This window comes from Pseudophryne corroboree, chromosome 2 (genome assembly GCF_028390025.1).
Source record: "Pseudophryne corroboree isolate aPseCor3 chromosome 2, aPseCor3.hap2, whole genome shotgun sequence".
NCBI classification, from domain to species: domain Eukaryota; kingdom Metazoa; phylum Chordata; class Amphibia; order Anura; family Myobatrachidae; genus Pseudophryne; species Pseudophryne corroboree.
The window spans coordinates 788,190,993-788,210,692 of NC_086445.1; the positions used below are offsets into that span (position 1 = coordinate 788,190,993).

Here is a 19,700-nt window from a genome sequence, read left to right on the forward strand (position 1 = left end):
ATATAGTGCAGGCAGTTGCAATTGCAGCAATGATTTCAGCTGTAATGGATTTGTGAAAATATACTACTGACTTGGGCTATGCTACCTCAGAACGTGTCTCTCATATAAGACGCCAGAAGCCCTCTCGACTGCGTCTGAATTTGCAGTGCAACACTAAGGCACTCCCAGTTAACGGTCGGACACACCTGCTTTCTTTTAGCCCCTCGCCACCTCCCTCAAACACTCACTACTTTTCACTACCTATGAGAAGAAATCCTCTGAGAAGTAGCCATCGCCGCACATGCGCAGTAGCAAAACATTGCTCCACTGCATTTGCAATCAACATTGCCTCCACCTCTGTGAGGCAGGTGCTATGTCAGCGTTAATCTATACAGAAATGAAATAGCAGAACAAAATAAAGGTGGCATTCCTATCTACCTTGTCTGGCCTTACAGGATTCAGACGCCTGCCACCTGCTGCAGCCTCCTGCTCAACCTGTCAGGCACTGTGCTGTAATTCAAATCAACCTGACAAGAACCTAACCTTCCAAATCAAAGTATGTGCTGTAATTACAGTAGAGCCTTAGATCGCCCATGCTTTACGTGACACAGCATCTGATATCTGAGAAAGCCCTTTCATGTCTACAAATCAGTTTGACTACTCACCAGTGGACCTCGCCATGCTTCTTTTAACTGCAGCATTGTGCAAGAAAGGAGCCAACCATGGGCTGACAGGTCAGGGGTCCTGATGGTAGCCTCTACTGAGACGTTACAAATCCTTTCGCTGATCTGGGATAGTTAATGTGAGACGGCTGACATTGGATCACAACAGGAAAATCTGTGTTACAATGCCAGGAAAGCCAGCTCCACCCAATCACCTCCGCCAAAAGTTCTCCTAGCAGCCTCGCTCCAGCTACAGATACAGAGACTTTTACACTCAGATTTCTGCTACAGCTGAATGAAAGGCAGCACAGGATAAGCTTCTTTCACTACAGCATCCCTAACCTGTTTAGAGGCAAGAACTGGTAATGGAGATGTGGAAAGCAGGATAAGCTCAGCTTTCTCTGTAATTAATCCACAGCTGAATGAAACTCATTAGTTCCCATGAATGTAGCAGAAAGCTGACCTGCCACTGGCAGAATACTTCACATGTTGAGCAATACAGGACCTACCGATGTCCATATACACAGCTAATAAAACAAATCCCACAGTAATAAAATGCCGTCACTGCTAATGTAACAAATGCAATGCAGGTGCAACATAAGGAAGCGTAGACAACACATATCATGGATTTGAATATAAAAGCTTTATTTTTCCTCAGCACAGAAAGTCGGATGGCAGCTACTCACACACATACCTCATATTTGGCAGCTACTCGCACACATACCTCATATTAATAAAAAATAAGCTCCATGTGCAAAATAACCTGCTATGCTTACATAGTAATTTGAATAAATAAACTGACGATAACGGTGGTATTAAGAGGGCGATTTTTCTGTTATATTCATGTTATTCACACTTTTACTTATCAACATACAATGGGTAGAATTAATTACGAGGAGACAGTGATTTCACACACACACACTGTATAAAGTTTCTTCTTAGGACAAGTTTACAAAAGTTGAGTGACACTTATTTTACCAGGTCCTTTAAGTAACCTTTCATTGCTGACTGATCTCAATTCTTAATTCTCTTTCTGCATCACATTAACAAGTTTAGTTCAGTGAAAGAGGATATGTGGTCCATACAAGTGTGTACAATGAAGCCAGAGAGAGCAGTCTTATGCTGTCAATGAATATGAAACAGAAAAGTCTGGTTCAAATGTTATAGCACAATGCCCTTTTCATGAGAGGGGCGATATGTCTGAGGAAAGTGTTGGCACTGCCAGCCAATGTCATTACTGTACCATACTATCAGAGCCAGAAAAAGAAAAGCTTGTATTTTTGTGCTGCGAAGAAAAATAGGATGTCCAAGAATGGCTGGCATGTCACAGAGTCGCTCATGCAGGGAAGGTAGGTCACAAAACACGGCTGGGTATAGTAATGGTGGTGGTGAGGGGGTGTTTTTTACATGTATGTGTGAATGTCAACTAACACATTAAGCCATAAAAAAATACAAAAAACAATGGAAGGAATAAATGACAGAAAGCGAATTATTTACATTTAGTTAATTATTGAAAAGAATATTTAAAAAAAAAAACCTTAATCATGACAAAACTTGTACAGGTGCTACAGCATCGCACAAATCACACACACAAACACCAATCACACAAATGCACACAATGACATTACAGCACAGCGTAAAACACACATTTTCTTGCCTATAGTAAATGACCCCAAGATAGCAGCTGAAATATCTGTAACTTTATGCTGGGATGTCTGCAGCAAAGCACTACAGTTGATACTTGGTCCCTTAGTCTATATTTACCAGAACATAACTCTAGCATCTGAATCAAATCATACTGTATTAGAACAGCATTTTCCCTGAGGCATAATCATGTTTATAACCGCACTTGCTTATTTTTCCAAATGAAGTTTAATGTTGGAAAGCTGGATAACCTCCCTTGTGGGATACGTTTTCTGTAAGTGGTCAAGAATGTAAGCCTTACAGGAACTTGAATTCATGAGAGTAATGGTCGCACACACCCCTTTTCAAGTGGATAGACCTGAAATCCATGTTTCCCAAATGCAAATCAAGAGCTTTGCGCTCTGCTAGCTAGCATGGCTAAGAGCTCCCCGAATGTCTGAATGAGGCTCTTTCTCTAGTCCTACTTGATTAAACAGTTCACACACCACTTCACAGACCTTTTGCCTGCTTTCAGTGAACATAGATAGTTTCTGACTTGCTTGAACAATGAGACTAATCTTTCATGGGACATACAGTGTATTTAGTTAATGTTTGGCAGCTGGAGCAAGGATGTATTTTTCATGATTCAGAGATCAGGAAGTTTAAAAAATTGTCTCACAGCTGGAAGGACATTAGGCATAGCTATGGGAACATCTATATAACCAGTGTATGGCAGTGCTGCACTGCATAAATAGGTCACAGCAATGAGCAAGGTGCCTGGTCCAGCATTGTCTAAATGTGGCTGCACTTTGTTACAGTGCATTGTATAATTCAGGAATTATCAACTTTTTCCTTTCCACATTATCCCTCTCCTTCCTGCTTACATTTTACAAATGTATCTATCCTGTAACCCTGGGGGTTACATGTACCACAGGGCTGGGTACAACATTAGGATTCTGACAGTTGGGATGCCTGAATTTAGCATGGTTTTAATCAGCCACAGAACCTGTTTCATTCATGAGTGTCCTGGTTTAAAGGGATGTACAGTAAGCCTAGCTATAGACTATGTTCTATATCGTAACTGAATGTCTCAATTAGTTATATATCTAGTTTCCCAGCTGCTAAAATAAACAACAGATTCATTCATTACATAGAGAAAGAGGCAAACACGGCAGCTGAGTGACATTCAGAAATATTCCGTTTGTACTTTTATCTCCAGTAGATATTGACATGCGCGTAATGTTGTTCCTAAACCAATCTCGCTGAATAACCTTCCTCTGAGTACTGTACAAGCCCTGGCATATCCCTACAACCCTCTGCTATGCACTATTTCACGTTCTGTCAGTGTAGCCTGACGGCAGTTATACTAGGCAGGCATTGGTCGGCCTAGCCAAAACCACTTGCTTGTATCCACTATCCACTGACTATAGTATAAGGATAATACATGAATAAATGTGGGTGAGTTTAACACATCACATTACCTTATATTTACATAACTGGACGGAGACGATTAAAGAAACAGTATACAGCACAAAATATGAAATTGTGGTGTTGCCACGCATTGTGCAAAACATACTGCTTGGTAACAGTCAGAGATAGTGCGGGAGATGTATCAAGACTTCAAAACAGTGGAAAAGTTGATATGGGCAACTTCTCCACTCTTTATCAGGCTTTACCCATCTGCCCCAGTATCCGGCAAATGCACGACAATCTGCCAGTGGGTGATACAGTACCACTGGTGCTCATGAATGATTCATTATATAGCATCAAATGGTGCTCATACTATTGTATCCTTACTACTAAGTGAAAAATGCCATTCCTGTCACAAAAGCATTATAGCTGCATCCAGCATTTAGGAGATATGTCGTATGAGGAATAGCATGCTCCATTACCCACCCACTCCCTGACACTGGTGCATCTCTAAATGGGGAAAATGCAGCCCATGGGAGCATCTGACATTACCCAGGCTAATCCAGGGCAGATTATCGGTGGAAAACATTCTCACATTTACCTTTGACAAAAAAAAAAAAATGGAACAAAGATTAAATGAATAAGGAGATTGATTTCTATAAAATTAGTTATGAAAATAAACTTTGAAATACATTTCCTTGCAATAATGGCCATAAAGGACAGGAAGCAATAAAAACTGTGTCCTCTTAGCAGGGGTTATATTGCAGCAAAAATAAACAAAAAATCCAAGTTGTTACATGTAGGAAGCATTTCTATTAAAGTAAAGCAGCGTGTCACTCTCCAGCTGGTCATTAATGGCAGCCCTCCCGCCCCATGCTCTTCTGGTGCCAGTTGTAGTTCAGCTTCTGAAAAGGCACAGAGTTGGAAAGGCAGGGAAAACACTTAACACATCTCAGAATGAAAGCTTGGCAGAGGCCACAGTAGACCTCATGGTTTATGGCTGGCACTACTAGGGCTACTCAAGTTCATACTCACAGTCCATTATATAGCTGCCCACGGTCTGTTGCTCTACACTTACCAGGAAGCAACAGTATTTGCCAGAAGAATCATGGCACAAAATGCTGCATCCATCCGATACAGCATTTGACAAATATATATTCCAGAGGTGCGTTACAGGTATATCTCGCCATGCAACAAACTTAACACAGAGGGGTAACAGGTGGGTACTGTCTTGTGCGTCTAAAGCAACTGGAGCATAAATATATACGATTTCAAAGCACGTTTCACGTGTTTTTTAAATCCAATAAGCAGGACTGCATTCATAGGCAGGAATCCATTTCAGCGCGATGGCCATGAAGTGCCTCTGGAACAGTCGGATGAAGGCTCTTTTTGCCCTGTAACAGCGCTAATATTCTTAAGCACCCCATAGAGGTGCACAGGAAAACTAGCAAAGTTTGGCTACCATTTTAAGCTGTAATGTGTGCGGCTACACATCAGGCCGTGCTGGAGGAACAAGCCCAAAACCTGTCATGCCATAGTTATAAGCAGATCACTGAATTGTTTATTAGATCATGGTCAGATCTTGAAGGAGTATATATACTGAAAGATAAGTTGTGCGCTGCCTACTTGATAATTCTCCAATTTACAGCCATGAAACTGGCACCAGCACATGTTATAAGCTATAACGGGCTATATTTTGGTTTCATTTAATTGCTTTTTTTGACACTATAATAAAGGAAGGAAAAGGTGGGAGAAATCACACCCATTAAGAAATTCTTTAAAAGTCTCGAGCAGATTTATTCTACATTTCCTGTTTGGAACCCTAAACAGACTACGTAATCCCATTGACACTAATAAGATGTTTCCTTCCAAGTGCTGCTGTTGTCAAAGGTTCAATTAACTGTTAATTAGCCTCCTTGTAAGTAGTGTCCCCACCTTTCCTTATTAAAGCTACATGATGTATTACAGACTCTGCTTACAGTGAAATGGTAAAAATATACAATTTCACACATACAGTCAGGTCCATAAATATTGGGACATCGACACAATTCTCATATTTTGGGCTCTATACACCACCAAAATGGATTTTAAATGAGGAGATGTGCTTTAACTGTAGACTTTCCGTTTTAATTTGAGGGTATTTACATCCAAATCAGGTGAACGGTGCAGGAATTACAACGGTTTCTATATGTGCCTCCTACTTTTTAAAGGACCAAAAGTAATGGGACAATTGACTCAAAAGCTATTTCATGGTCAGGACTGGGTTATTCCCTCGTTATTTCATCATCAATTAAGCAGGTAAAAGGTCTAGAGTAGATTCCAGGTGTGACATTTGCATTTGGAATCTGTTGCTGTCGACTCTAAATATGAGATCCAGAGAGCTGCCACTATCAGTGAAGCAAGCCCAAAATATGAGAATTGTGTCGATGTCCCAGTATTTATGGACCTGACTGTGTTCCCTTATATAATCTTATTGGTACAGATAATTTAAGGAACACATATCTAAAAATGAATTAGAAAATGTCTGTAACACTATTATACTGTTATGTTGCACTTTGGTGCAATAATAATGAATACAAATGCTATTGCACACTTGGTGACATCATTGTGTTTGGTTATGGTTGCGGGCAAGATGTATTCTAGAAGTGCCCAGTTTTAAATTTGCATTTGTTTAAAAAAAATTAAATGACAATACATATATGACAATACAGGAGGTAGTTCAGAGGTTCCCAAACGCGGTCCTCAAGGCACCCCAATAGTCCAGGATTTAGGTATATCCATGGCTCAGCACAGATGGTTAAATCAAATTGACTAAAGTCCGAGTGCTAATTAAGTCACCTGTGGCCAAGCATGAATACATTTAAAACCAGGACCGTTGGGGTGCCTTGAGGACTGCGTTTGGGAACCTCTGAGCTAGTTGGAACCTATAACTGTGGCAAACAGAGACATTTACAACTTTTGCAGCTAAATATTAAATTATACATGTACAACTAACCTAACCAGGTGCTGTATAAAACACCTCCTCGCTTACTAAAGTGAAGAATAATTTGGGAACAGAACCATTGGTGCAGAGCTCAGAAAGAGTATCTAGGTCAGTGATGGGGAACCTTTGACACTCCAGCTGTTGCTGAACTACACATCCCAGCATGCCCTGCTACAATTTTAGTATGGCCAAATAGCAAAACTGTAGCAAGGCATGCTGGGATGTGTAATTCAACAACAGCTGGAGTGCCAAATGCACCCCATCACTGATCTAGGTTCTTCTACTGAGGGAACTTTTATCACAAAACTGAAACAGTACATCCAACCGGATCATGATTAAATGAAGTAATGGTTAATGTAGTTGACAGCTCAGAAAAAGACATGCTTCAGATATTACACAGGATCCTTCCTTTGCATTCATGCATCACCAACCTATTAGCTGGGTTCACTACGGCTGGCCGGCGGTCGGGCTCCCGGCGCCCAGCATACCGGCGCCGGGAGGCCGACCGCCGGCTGACCGACAGTGTGGCGAGCGCAAAGGAGCCCCTTGCGGGCTCGCTGCGCTCGCACGGTGGCGCGCTACGCGCGCCACACTATTTTATTCTCCCTCTATGGGGGTCGTGGACCCCCACGAGGGAAAATAAGTGTCGGTATGCCGGCGGTCGGGCTCCCGGCGCCGGTATACTGAGCGCCGGGAGCCCGACCGCCGGCATACAGAATGCCACCCCTATTAGCTATGTGCCGTTAGTCTGCCTTATATTCTGTAACAGTGGTACAGACGGTTTCAAGCAGCACAGAGGCTAAACAGACATGCATTAATGCCAGGACACCAAAGCTGACCTTTTGCATTTCTGTTGTACATTTAAGAGAACTCACTTTAGATTTAGGCACTCTATGCTTTTGAAAGGATATGGCCGCAAAAATGAAATAATAAGGAATGCTGACCAGCAGTGCAACAACCCCCGACACCCATGGTTTCAGTCCTTGGACCCCCTTTTATACTAAATTACTTTTAGAATTTGTCTGTCAGTAAATCTTCAAAAATTTGTGACTATAAATCATTTCAATACTGGGCAACCTTAGATAGTAGAGGCCCTTAATAATCAGCAGGGGGGCTAGCAGGGGGCGGGGCTAGCGGAAGGCTGTGGGCACACAGATCTCACGCATTATCTAGTCATTTCCAAACGTTATAACACAATTGTTTATGAAGTATAACATGGTTCCAAGATTGTTCAGTACAGCTCCAGTATAAAAACTGTGAGGTCCAATTTTACTTTACTCTATTTATTTATTAACAGTTTCTTATATAGCGCAGCATATTCCGTTGCGTTTACTCTGGTTGTTGCTGCAGTTTGGTTCCACATGCCTGGTGACAGGATTAATTAATTACTTCTTATATTCCAGCCGCCCTATAATGCCAGTAATGGCACTAACACATTGATCTACACTGACCATCATTCTTGGTAATGATTACATTTCATGATGATTAGATTTGGTAAAAATATTTTAGAGTTTGTATAGAGAGTAATGTGTGAACTGATGTATCATTGGTGATTCACTGGCAGTCTCCTAAGTAACACATGCTCTACAATGGTTAAGAGACTTCAAGAAGAAAAACTGCGCTGCTATTTTTAGTTTTTATCTCATCAGCAGACCCTCATGGACACTGGACTAGATCTGTCCTGTTATGGAATGGGAAACAAATACTGAATCACATTTTACTTTGTAGTCCGGGAATGCAGCCTCATTGTCTTGTGACAAAGTAACTTGTTTCTAATGAACTGAGAAGCTGCATACTCACAGCAGCTGTCATGTTACTATTTGTTCATCCTGCAGTATAAAACATTAAAAACCGCGTCTAAATAAAAAAGCAATATCCAGTAGGCATACAAAAAAGTTTTCATAGCCTCTGTCTTAAAAAAAAAAGATGCACATCCCTCCTTCTCACATGTCATTGCTATCAGCACCAAAATGTGGAGGCATTTCTAAAATACTTCTAATGTTATACAGCCTACATACAATGCATGGACGGTATTTTTAGTAGTGACGACAACATATGGTAAGTGCAGGTAAAATATTCAGACATACAGGCATACACACACACACACACACACACACACACACACACACACACACACACACACACACACACACACACACACACACATGCATCTCAGGCATGTCCGAGCAAGCGTGAAATGTTTTGGCACAGGCCCAATATATGGCTCTACTTCACTTGCGCTGCCAGTTGCTGGAGACGTAGGAATGTTACTTTCTCATTCAGAACATAAACTGGAAAGTCGATAGGCAGACAAATGGCATTCAGACAAAACAAAAAACTTTTCATGGGAAATCTGTGGCTATGCCACAGGTAACACTATACAAGGGTCAGAGATCCCAAGGCTGGCTGTTAGGTGTGTTCACAGGAAAAATATGCAGGAAGGGAATAAAATAAAAATGTAAAAAACAGAGCCATTAGCATCTGAAATTGTTATTTGCAAAGGGATGAGAAGTTAACCCTAAGAAAGGCTTGAAATCTGCATAGAACACACCTGACTAGACCATGTCTTGTACTGGGGTAATATGGTACATGGTTCCCACCTTTTAAAGTCCTCTAATACCCCACTGCACCAATAACCCGGTATTGATCCGGTATTTTGACGTCGCAGTGCAGTGTGAATGGGTCACTGCTGAATTCCCGAGTAATTCAACCCGTGAATAAAGAAGGGTTATTAATTACCGGGTCAGGCGCAATGTGAATGCGACCCGTTCACAGCATAGGGAGAGGTGGCGCTGGAGATTATGTCATCTCCAGCGCCGCCCCCGGCTCCGATGCCGCCTCTAGCCCCGCCCCCGGATGGTAAGCCGACCTGTCATATTGCCGGGTCGGGAAGCCACCCCATTTACATTGCATGGGTCCAATGCCAGGTCACACCATGGAAGAACCCGTATTCAATTCCCGTGAGTGACCCGCAAATGGCGATGTGAACGCGGTATCACTTACCACCAGGTATATTCTTTACAGTATAATGATCGAGTACTATAATAATACACATATTTCTATGCTGTTTAGCAAGTCATTGTGGGAGTAGTAATCACACACTGCAGCCAAAGTTATAAAGGGTGCATTGGCACTTAGGGGGAGATGTATCAAACTTCAGAAAGAGATAAACAATAATTCAGTTGTTTTATAGACTGTGCTAGAAAAATATATAGCTAGACGATGACTGATTGCTATGCACAACTTCTCCACTTTCTCTAGTCTAAGGTTTGATACATCTTCTTCTTAATGTTTACATTTGACCAATATGCTGCTTTTCTTCCCCAAAGTCATAGGGGCTACTACATGAATTAGATGGTGATGACTTCATTACTTTTAAATCAGTGCACGATGGTCCTAATTCAGACCTGTTTGTAGCAGCAAATTTGTTAGCAGATTGGCAAAACCATGGGGGTAATTCCGAGTTGATTCGCAGCATCAAATTTGTTAGCAGATGGGTAAAACCATGTGCACTGCAGGGGGGCAGATATAACATTTGCAGAGAGAGTTAGATTTGGGTGGGTTATTTTGTTTCTATGCAGGGTAAATACTGGCTGCTTTATTTTTACACTGCAATTTAGATTTCAGTATGAACACACCCCACCCAAATCTAACTCTCTCTGCACATGTTATATCTGCCACACCTGCAGTGCAAATGGTTTTGCCCAACTGCTAACATTTGGGTGTGGTGTGTTCAAACTGAAATCTAAATTGCACAGTGTAAAATTAAAGCAGCCAGTGGTGTTTACCCTGTACAGAAACAATATAACCCACCCAAATATAACTCTCTCTGCACATGTTATATTTGCCCCCCCCCCCCCCTCCCCCCCCCTGCAGTGCACATGGTTTTGCCCATCTGCTGACAAATTTGCTGCTACGATCAGGTCTGAATTAGGCACAATAACCAATCAGATGTTGGTCCTCCTGCCCACACCCCTCACCGCAGTCTCCCGCATACAAGCAACATGAACCATAGTGCTTTGGAAAAAACAATGTCATGGTGCAGCATCAGAGAAGGGGTAAAAACATGTAATTAAAATGTAATAGAAATGTGGCAAAGTGGCTTCAAAATATTTTAATATCTATACTTAAAAAATACATATTTTAATAAAATGACTTCTCAATAAAAGAAATGACATGTCAATCAAGACCAAAAGGTGAGGAAAAGAGTTGTGGTTCACTCAGCACAACCAGATTAAGTGGGAGGTTGCAGACTTGCTATAGGAGACAGATTCTGTCAGCATTTCGGCATTTTAAATTCTTTTGAGGAAACACATTTCACAGCTTATAAACAACTGATACTTTGCATGCTGCCAAGAACTCTGGCTTTCTAATTAAGTGGTCCCATGGTTTGTTTGCCATAACATCGTATTATTTTTCCATCCTTCCTATGATTCCTAGCCAATAAAGACAGCTGTTGTTTATTTCACATACATTTTTGAATTAGCATGTGCAATGTCCCATGTTGGAGTACCATCGTTGTCCAGTACGGTGGTACTACCCATGATGGACCTACGCAGGCATGGACATCTTAAAAGCTGGCTGCAGCATTTGGCAACTGAATAACTGTGGCTCTTTTATGAAGCCCCTAGTATTTTAAATACAAATTAATGAATCTGCAACAAAATTCTGCATAAATAATTTCTCAGAGGTGTAAAGTTTCAGCAATAGTATGTAGTAGTTCCACTTTTCCTTCGCCAGTCCATACTAAGGGCCTAATTCAGTCCTGATCGCAGGAGCAAAATCTTTCTCTAATGAGCAAAACCATGTGCACTGCAGGTGGGGGGGTCAGATGTAACATGTGCAGAGAGATTTAGATTTGGGTGGGGTGTGTTCAAACTGAAATCTAAATTGCAGTGTAAAACTAAAGCAGCCAGTATTTACCCTGCACAGAAACTATATAACCAACCCAAATTTAACTCTCTCTGCACATGTTATATCGCGTGGTCTTCAGTTTGCCGTCTGTCGGGATCCCGGCGCACAGTATACAGGTGCCGGAATCCCGACAGCCGGCATACCGACACTTTATCTCCCTCTTGGGGGTCCACGACCCCCCTGGAGGAAGAATAAATAGCGTAGCGCTCGTAGCGCACCACCGCGCCCGCAGCGAGCCTGCAAGGGGCTCACTTGCGCTCGCCAAGCTGTCGGTATGCCGGCGGTCGGGATTCCGGCGCCGGTATGCTGCCCGCCGGGAGCCCGGCCGCCGGCATACAATACTACACCCGTTATATCTGCCCCACCTGCAGTGCCCATGGTTTTGCCCATTAAAGAAAGATTTTGTTGCTGCGATCATCTCTGAATTAGGCCCTATATCTGTAAGGTTGCAAATACACTGTATTTATGGGAGAAAGGGTGAGATTGTTACAAATGATCCTTAAGTGTCATACACTGATTCGCCCATTAACGAATTGAAGCAAGGTCAATTACTGCCTGGATGTATTATAAATGTACTTGTTGTAGAGGGAGAGTGTTAACTCACCTCTCTGGCTAATTGCACTCTCCCACTTTCAGCTACTTTGACCGGCGTTTGTACTGAGTTTGCGCATGCGTCATTACTTCCCTGTGCCACCTGCGGCTGAGTGAAATAAAATAAAAAGTTCTTACTTTTTTGTAAACACAATCTTTGGCAGCATACTCTGAAAGCCAGGGACAGTGCCGTAGGTGCAACAGCGACAGCTGGAGCTGTCGAAAATTGATACTTTCAGTTGTCAGAACGGTCAATGCCATAACTGACAACACCAGTTTGGCGCCCTGTCTACTTAATAGGGTCTGCATAGCGCTCCGTCATTCAGTTCCCTTCCCTGCATTAATACATGCAGGAAACCGGTAACTGCAACACATAACGTGCACATTAACAGGGAAATACAAATGACACCTCTTCTTACATGTTAGGAGAGGGGGAATGAGGGGAAAGAATACCTAAGCACAGGTGAGATCACTGGTATGTATAATATGATGAGCCAGTAACATCTCCACCAAAGGCAGTTAAATTATTCTGCTGTGTGCTATGGCTGGGGACTTTCTCTGACAAAACATGCAAAATTTCTCACGTAAATACAGAATTATGCAAATTTACAAGTAAACGGTTTTGGAAAAGGTTGTTCTCTCATTTTTAGCTTAAGGGCCGTATTCACGGGCCGATGTGGGAGAGATGTGTGCTGAGCGAACCGCTCAGCACACATCTCTCCCACCGCTCAGCACAGCGCGATGTGTGCTGAGCGTGCGGGGGGAGACGGGGGGGCCGCTCATTTCACCAGGCCATTCTAGCACCAGCGATAGCGATGCGCGGGGCTGCGCATCGCTATCGCTGGAGGGGGGGGTACACACGGTGCAATCATGCTTAAAATATAAGCAATCTAGTCAGATAGCTTAGATTATCGCTCTGTGAGTACCACCCTTTACGCTACCTCCAAAAGTCTTTCATTTGACCTTTAAGGTGTATACACACAGAGCGCTTTTCCCCCCTGCCCAGCGATGTCAGCGGGGGTAAGCAGCTTTCCATAGCAGGACGCTATGGAAAGCCGCTCACCCCGCCGTTCATCTACTGGTAATACCAGTAGATGAACGGCGGCCGCCAGCGATGAAGCGGGAGCGCGCATCAGCGCTCACCGCTTGTCCATACACACTGGGCGGCTTCGAGCTGAAAGCAGCTTAACACACTAACAATGAGCTGCTTTCAGCTTAAAATTGCCCAGTGTGTAAGGGCCTTAAAAGAATGGTACACATGTATGGGATTTAACCTCCACTATGAAAAGCATATGTCTATGTGGCTACACCGTCATAATGATTATTAGTCTAGGAACGGAAGCCACCCAAACAACAATAATATATATATATATATATATATATATATATATACACACACAATTAAAACAATCACAGGACTCTTGCTTGGTTATGGAATACAATGCATTTATTGGATTCACATACAGATTTGGAGTTCTTATCCAGATCCAGTACTTTAACAGGCACACAGAGGAGAACTTGAAAACTATAGGATACCGGAGTTTGTAAGGAAATGTGAGTCTATATACTGTATGTGGGAGTGAGAAAGCAAAAAAATCTGAAAGGCTAAATAAATACACTGTATTACTGACACAATGCTTACTTGACGACAGCTGCTAAAAACATAAACACATTGATTTGTTTCACCACGTCACACTATGTTGAATGCTTCCCTACAACTAAAACTAATATTATCCTGAACTTCATTACAATTCAATATGACTTTTTCCCTACAAACCCCAGCATGGATGGCATTGTATAGCAATTAAGGATTCAGTGGAGCTGTTTAGAAAATATGTTTTGGCGAGCAAGCTGTTAGCCAAATGCTGCAGTATAGTCCAGACCTGGATGCTTTAATCTTTCACAAAGTGACTTGGGTCTGTTTGACACATGGTACTTTAAAACAGCAAGTGTGGACACTATTAGGTATTATATATCAAAGGCTTTGCATTGCTGAGCTCAATAATATTCCTGAAATAACGGAAGGCTTTGGGTTTAAAGCTGCAATCCCACGGATTTAGGGAATGATTCGGAGATAGATGCAAATGCAGCTGTAAGTGCGATTTTCTCAGCCTCGCAACTGCTGATATCTGTCACCCAGAAATGAAAATAGAGCCATCTGAGCTACCGCAACTCATTCACAACTGCGCAGACATTCGCGGTCTATAATCAAGGAACATCGGGCTTATGGGTATCCCTATGGCTATGCAGACTGGACCCGGCAGTAGTTACACAGACGCCATGTTTTTGTACCTTAGAGCTCGCAGCTCATGTCAGATACACACCCTGAAAACTGGCATGACACAACTGCATTTTTACATCCACTCCAACTAACACTACGTTAACACCCCCAAATGGTGACTTCCTGTCAATCACTTTGCGATGGAATCCTCATCGTGTGCAGGTTCGCTGTGCAATGTGAGTGCGCAGTCTGCCAATAATTGCTCAGTTCCGTGGAACATTGGCTTTACGTAGTTCGCTGAATCAGGCCCTTTGTTTCTTAAACAGTAAGATTTGCAATATTTTTATCAGATTTTTCTAAGATGTCCACCTATAACTCAGTCTTTTTTTTTCATAATCTCTGGAGGGAAACATACGGCTGTAGAGACTCAGGGCCTGATCAGAGGTGGGCGCAGGGCCGATGTTTTGTGCAGATGAGTGATTATTTGCAACTGCACATGCAATAAAAGTACTACAAAACTCATACCTCCCAACTGTCCCGATTTTCGCGGGACAGTCCCGTTTTTTGGGGACTGTCCCGCTGTCCCACCCGCGGGCCACAGTGTCCCGCGGTGGGGGGGGGGCAGTTGGAAGGCTCTGTCAATCGCTGCTCTGCTTAGCAGAGCAGCGGTGAATAGACGCTGTGCGCATGCGCACAGCGTCTATTCAGTGGAGTCAGAGGGAGCATGCCAGCTGCTCTCAGAGCGCTGGGCATGCCCCCTCAGTGACGAAAATGGGGGTGTGGCTCGCGATCGAGGGTCCTCCCGCGAAACCACGCCCCCTTTTCCATAGACCACGCCCCCTTTTTCGAGTGTCCCGCTCCACAATAAAAGAAAGTTGGGAGGTATGAAAACTCCTACAGCACATGCCTTTCCCAGGCTGCAGGCATAGATTGCTATTGCAATAGAGTTGGCAGCACACAACCATGGGTGTTCCTGGGTCGTGACTGGGAGATGGCCTGAAGTGTTTGCAAAGAAAAGGCAGTCTCTTGGGCGTGTTATGGAAGTGTCACAGGCAGGGCCGGTGCAAGGTTTCTCGGCACCCTAGGCAAAACTTAAACCTCACCCCCCCCCCCTTATTCACGTTAGGTTACAGTAGTGCCTCTTATTGATGTTACGTCACACAGTAGTGCCCCTTATTCACGTTACACCACAGTAGAGCCCATCTACGTTAAACCACACAGTAGAGTCCATTCACGTCCTGCCACACAGTAGTACTCCTTATACACATTATGCCACACAGTAATAGTGCCCCTTATAAAACAATATGCCATAAAGTAATGCCCCCTATAAATGATGCCACACAGTAATGCCCCTTATACATTTTGCCACACAGTAATGCCACTTACACATTATGACACACAGTAATGCCCCTTATAACATTATCCCACACAATAGCAATGCCCCTTACACATTATAGCACATTATGATTGGCTGCCGGTCTATGAGCTCTGATTGGCTGGCAGATGGCTCCCGATTCAAAAATAAGAATTTACTTACCGATAATTCTATTTCTCGTAGTCCGTAGTGGATGCTGGGGACTCCGTAAGGACCATGGGGAATAGCGGCTCCGCAGGAGACTGGAATAGCGGCTCCGCAGGAGACTGGGCACAAAAGTAAAGCTTTAGAACTACCTGGTGTGCACTGGCTCCTCCCCCTATGACCCTCCTCCAAGCCTCAGTTAGGATACTGTGCCCGGACGAGCGTACACAATAAGGAAGGATTTTGAATCCCGGGTAAGACTCATACCAGCCACACCAATCACACCGTATAACTCGTGATCTAAACCCAGTTAACAGCATGATAACAGAGGAGCCTCTAGAAAAGATGGCTCACTACAGCAATAACCCGATTTTTTGGTAACAATAACTATGTACCAGTATTGCAGACAATCCGCACTTGGGATGGGCGCCCAGCATCCACTACGGACTACGAGAAATAGAATTATCGGTAAGTAAATTCTTATTTTCTCTAACGTCCTAAGTGGATGCTGGGGACTCCGTAAGGACCATGGGGATTATACCAAAGCTCCCAAACGGGCGGGAGAGTGCGGATGACTCTGCAGCAAGAAATGAGAGAACTCCAGGTCCTCCTCAGCCAGGGTATCAATTTTGTAGAATTTTACAAACGTATTTGCTCCTGACCAAGTAGCTGCTCGGCAAAGTTGTAAAGCCGAGACCCCTCGGGCAGCCGCCCAAGATGAGCCCACCTTCCTTGTGGAGTGGGCATTTACAGATTTTTGGCTGTGGCAGGCCTGCCACAGAATGTGCAAGCTGAATTGTACTACAAATCCAACGAGCAATAGTCTGCTTAGAAGCAGGAGTACCCAGCTTGTTGGGTGCATACAGGATAAACAGCGAGTCAGATTTTCTGACTCCAGCCGTCCTGGAAACATATATTTTCAGGGCCCTGACAACGTCTAGCAACTTGGAGTCCTCCAAGTCCCTAGTAGCCGCAGGCACCACAATAGGTTGGTTCAGGTGAAACGCTGAAACCACCTTAGGGAGAAACTGAGGACGAGTCCTCAATTCCGCCCTGTCCGAATGGAAAATCAGATAAGGGCTTTTACAGGATAAAGCCGCCAATTCTGACACGCGCCTGGCCCAGGCCAGGGCCAACAGCATGACCACTTTCCATGTGAGATATTTTAACTCCACAGATTTAAGTGGTTCAAACCAATGTGACTTTTGGAACCCAAAAACTACATTGAGATCCCAAAGTGCCACTGGAGGCACAAAAGGAGGCTGTATATGCAGTACCCCTTTTACAAACGTCTGAACTTCAGGGACTGAAGCTAGTTCTTTTTGGAAGAAAATTGACAGGGCCGAAATTTGAACCTTAATGGACCCCAATTTCAGGCCCATAGACACTCCTGTTTGCAGGAAATGTAGGAATCGACCCAGTTGAATTTCCTCCGTCGGGCCTTACTGGCCTCGCACCACGCAACATATTTTCGCCAAATGCGGTGATAATGTTTTGCGGTTACATCCTTCCTGGCTTTGATCAGGATAGGGATGACTTCATCCGGAATGCCTTTTTTCCTTCAGGATTCGGCGTTCAACCGCCATGCCGTCAAACGCAGCCGCGGTAAGTCTTGGAACAGACAGGGTCCTTGCTGGAGCAGGTCCCTTCTTAGAGGTAGAGGCCACGGATCCTCCGTGAGCATCTCTTGAAGTTCCGGTTACCAAGTCCTTCTTGGCCAATCCGGAGCAACGAATATAGTGCTTACTCCTCTCCATCTTATCAATCTCAGTACCTTGGGTATGAGAGGCAGAGGAGGGAACACATACACTGACTGGTACACCCACGGTGTTACCAGAGCGTCTACAGCTATTGCCTGAGGGTCCCTTGACCTGGCGCAATACCTGTCGAGTTTTTCCCAACGGTTTATAATCATGTGGAAGACTTCTGGGTGAAGTCTCCACTCTCCCGGGTGGAGGTCGTGTCTGCTGAGGAAGTCTGCTTCCCAGTTGTCCACTCCCGGAATGAATACTGCTGACAGTGCTATCACATGATTTTCCGCCCAGCGAAGAATCCTTGCAGCTTCTGCCATTGCCCACCTGCTTCTTGTGCCACCCTGTCTGTTTACGTGGGTGACTGCCGTGATGTTGTCCGACTGGATCAACACCGGCTGACCTTGAAGCAGAGGTCTTGCTAAGCTTAGAGCATTGTAAATGGCCCTTAGCTTCAGGATATTTATGTGAAGTGATGTCTCCAGGCTTGACCATAAGCCCTGGAAATTCCTTCCCTGTGTGACTGCTCCCCAGCCTCGCAGGCTGGCATCCGTGGTCACCAGGACCCAGTCCTGAATGCCGAATCTGCGGCCCTCTAGAAGATGAGCACTCTGCAACCACCACAGGAGGGACACCCTTGTCCTTGGTGACAGGGTTATCCGCTGATGCATCTGAAGATGCGACCCGGACCATTTGTCCAGCAGGTCCCACTGGAAAGTTCTTGCGTGGAATCTGCCGAATGGGATTGCTTCGTAGGAAGCCACCATTTTACCCAGAACCCTTGTGCATTGATGCACTGAGAGTTGGCTCGGTTTTAGGAGGTTCCTGACTAGCTCGGATAACTCCCTGGCTTTCTCCTCCGGGAGAAACACCTTTTTCTGGACTGTGTCCAGGATCATCCCTAGGAACAGAAGACGAGTCGTCGGAACCAGCTGCGATTTTGGAATATTGAGAATCCAATCGTGCTGCCGCAACACTACCTGAGATAGTGCTACACCGACCTCCAACTGTTCCCTGGATCTTACCCTTATCAGGGAATCGTCCAAGTAAGGGATAACTAAAATTCCCTTCCTTCGAAGGAATATCATCATTTCGGCCATTACCTTGGTAAAGACCCGGGGTGCCATGGACCATCCATACGGCAGCGTCTGAATTGATAGTGACAGTTCTGTACCATAAACCTGAGGTACCCTTGGTGAGAAGGGTAAATTGGGACATGAAGGTAAGCATCCTTGATGTCCCGAGACATCATGTAGTCCCCTTCTTCCAGGTTCGCAATCACTGCTCTGAGTGACTCAATCTTGAATTTGAACCTCTGTATGTAAGTGTTCAAAGATTTTAGATTTAGAATCGGTCTCACCGAGCCGTCCGGCTTCGGTACCACAACAGTGTGGAATAATACCCCGTTCCCTGTTGCAGGAGGGGTACCTTGATTATCACCTGCTGGGAATACAGCTTGTGAATGGCTTCCAAAACTGTCTCCCTGTCAGAAGGAGACATCGGTAAAGCCGACTTTAGGAAACGGCGAGGGGGAGACGTCTCGAATTCCAATTTGTACCCCTGAGATATCACCTGAAGGATCCAGGGGTCTACTTGCGAGTGAGCCCACTGCGCGCTGAAATTCATTGAGACGGGCCCCCCACCGTGCCTGATTCTGCTTGTAAAGCCCCAGCGTCATACTGAGGGCTTGGCAGAGGCGGGAGAGGGTTTCTGTTCCTGGGAACTGGCTGATTTCTGCAGCCTTTTTCCTCTCCCTCTGTCACGGGGCAGAAATGAGGAACCTTTTGCCCGCTTGTCCACGAAAAGACTGCGCCTGATAATACGGCGTCTTCTCATGTTGAGAGGCGACCTGGGGTACAAACGTGGATTTCCCAGCTGTTGCCGTGGCCACCAGGTCTGAAAGACCGACCCCAAATAACTCCTCCCCTTAATAAGGCAATACTTCCAAATGCCGTTTGGAATCCGCATCACCTGACCACTGTCGTGTCCATAACCCTCTACTGGTAGCAATGGACAACGCACTTAGACTTGATGCCAGTCGGCAAAT

At 44.4% G+C, this 19,700-nt stretch overlaps 1 protein-coding gene across 9 annotated transcripts in view; it reads right to left on the reverse strand.

Moving 5' to 3' along the window:
• Positions 1 to 19,700, reverse strand: part of MID1 (midline 1) — a 717,600-nt gene that overhangs the window by 244,480 nt on the left and 453,420 nt on the right. The window contains exon 1 of one of the 9 annotated variants that reach the window (XM_063955552.1): positions 645 to 1,102. The exons of the other annotated variants lie outside the window; for them this stretch is intronic. The gene's annotated coding sequence lies outside the window, so the exon portion shown is untranslated. Of the gene's footprint in view, positions 1 to 644; positions 1,103 to 19,700 lie in introns of those variants that run through there. 9 annotated transcript variants of the gene reach the window in all.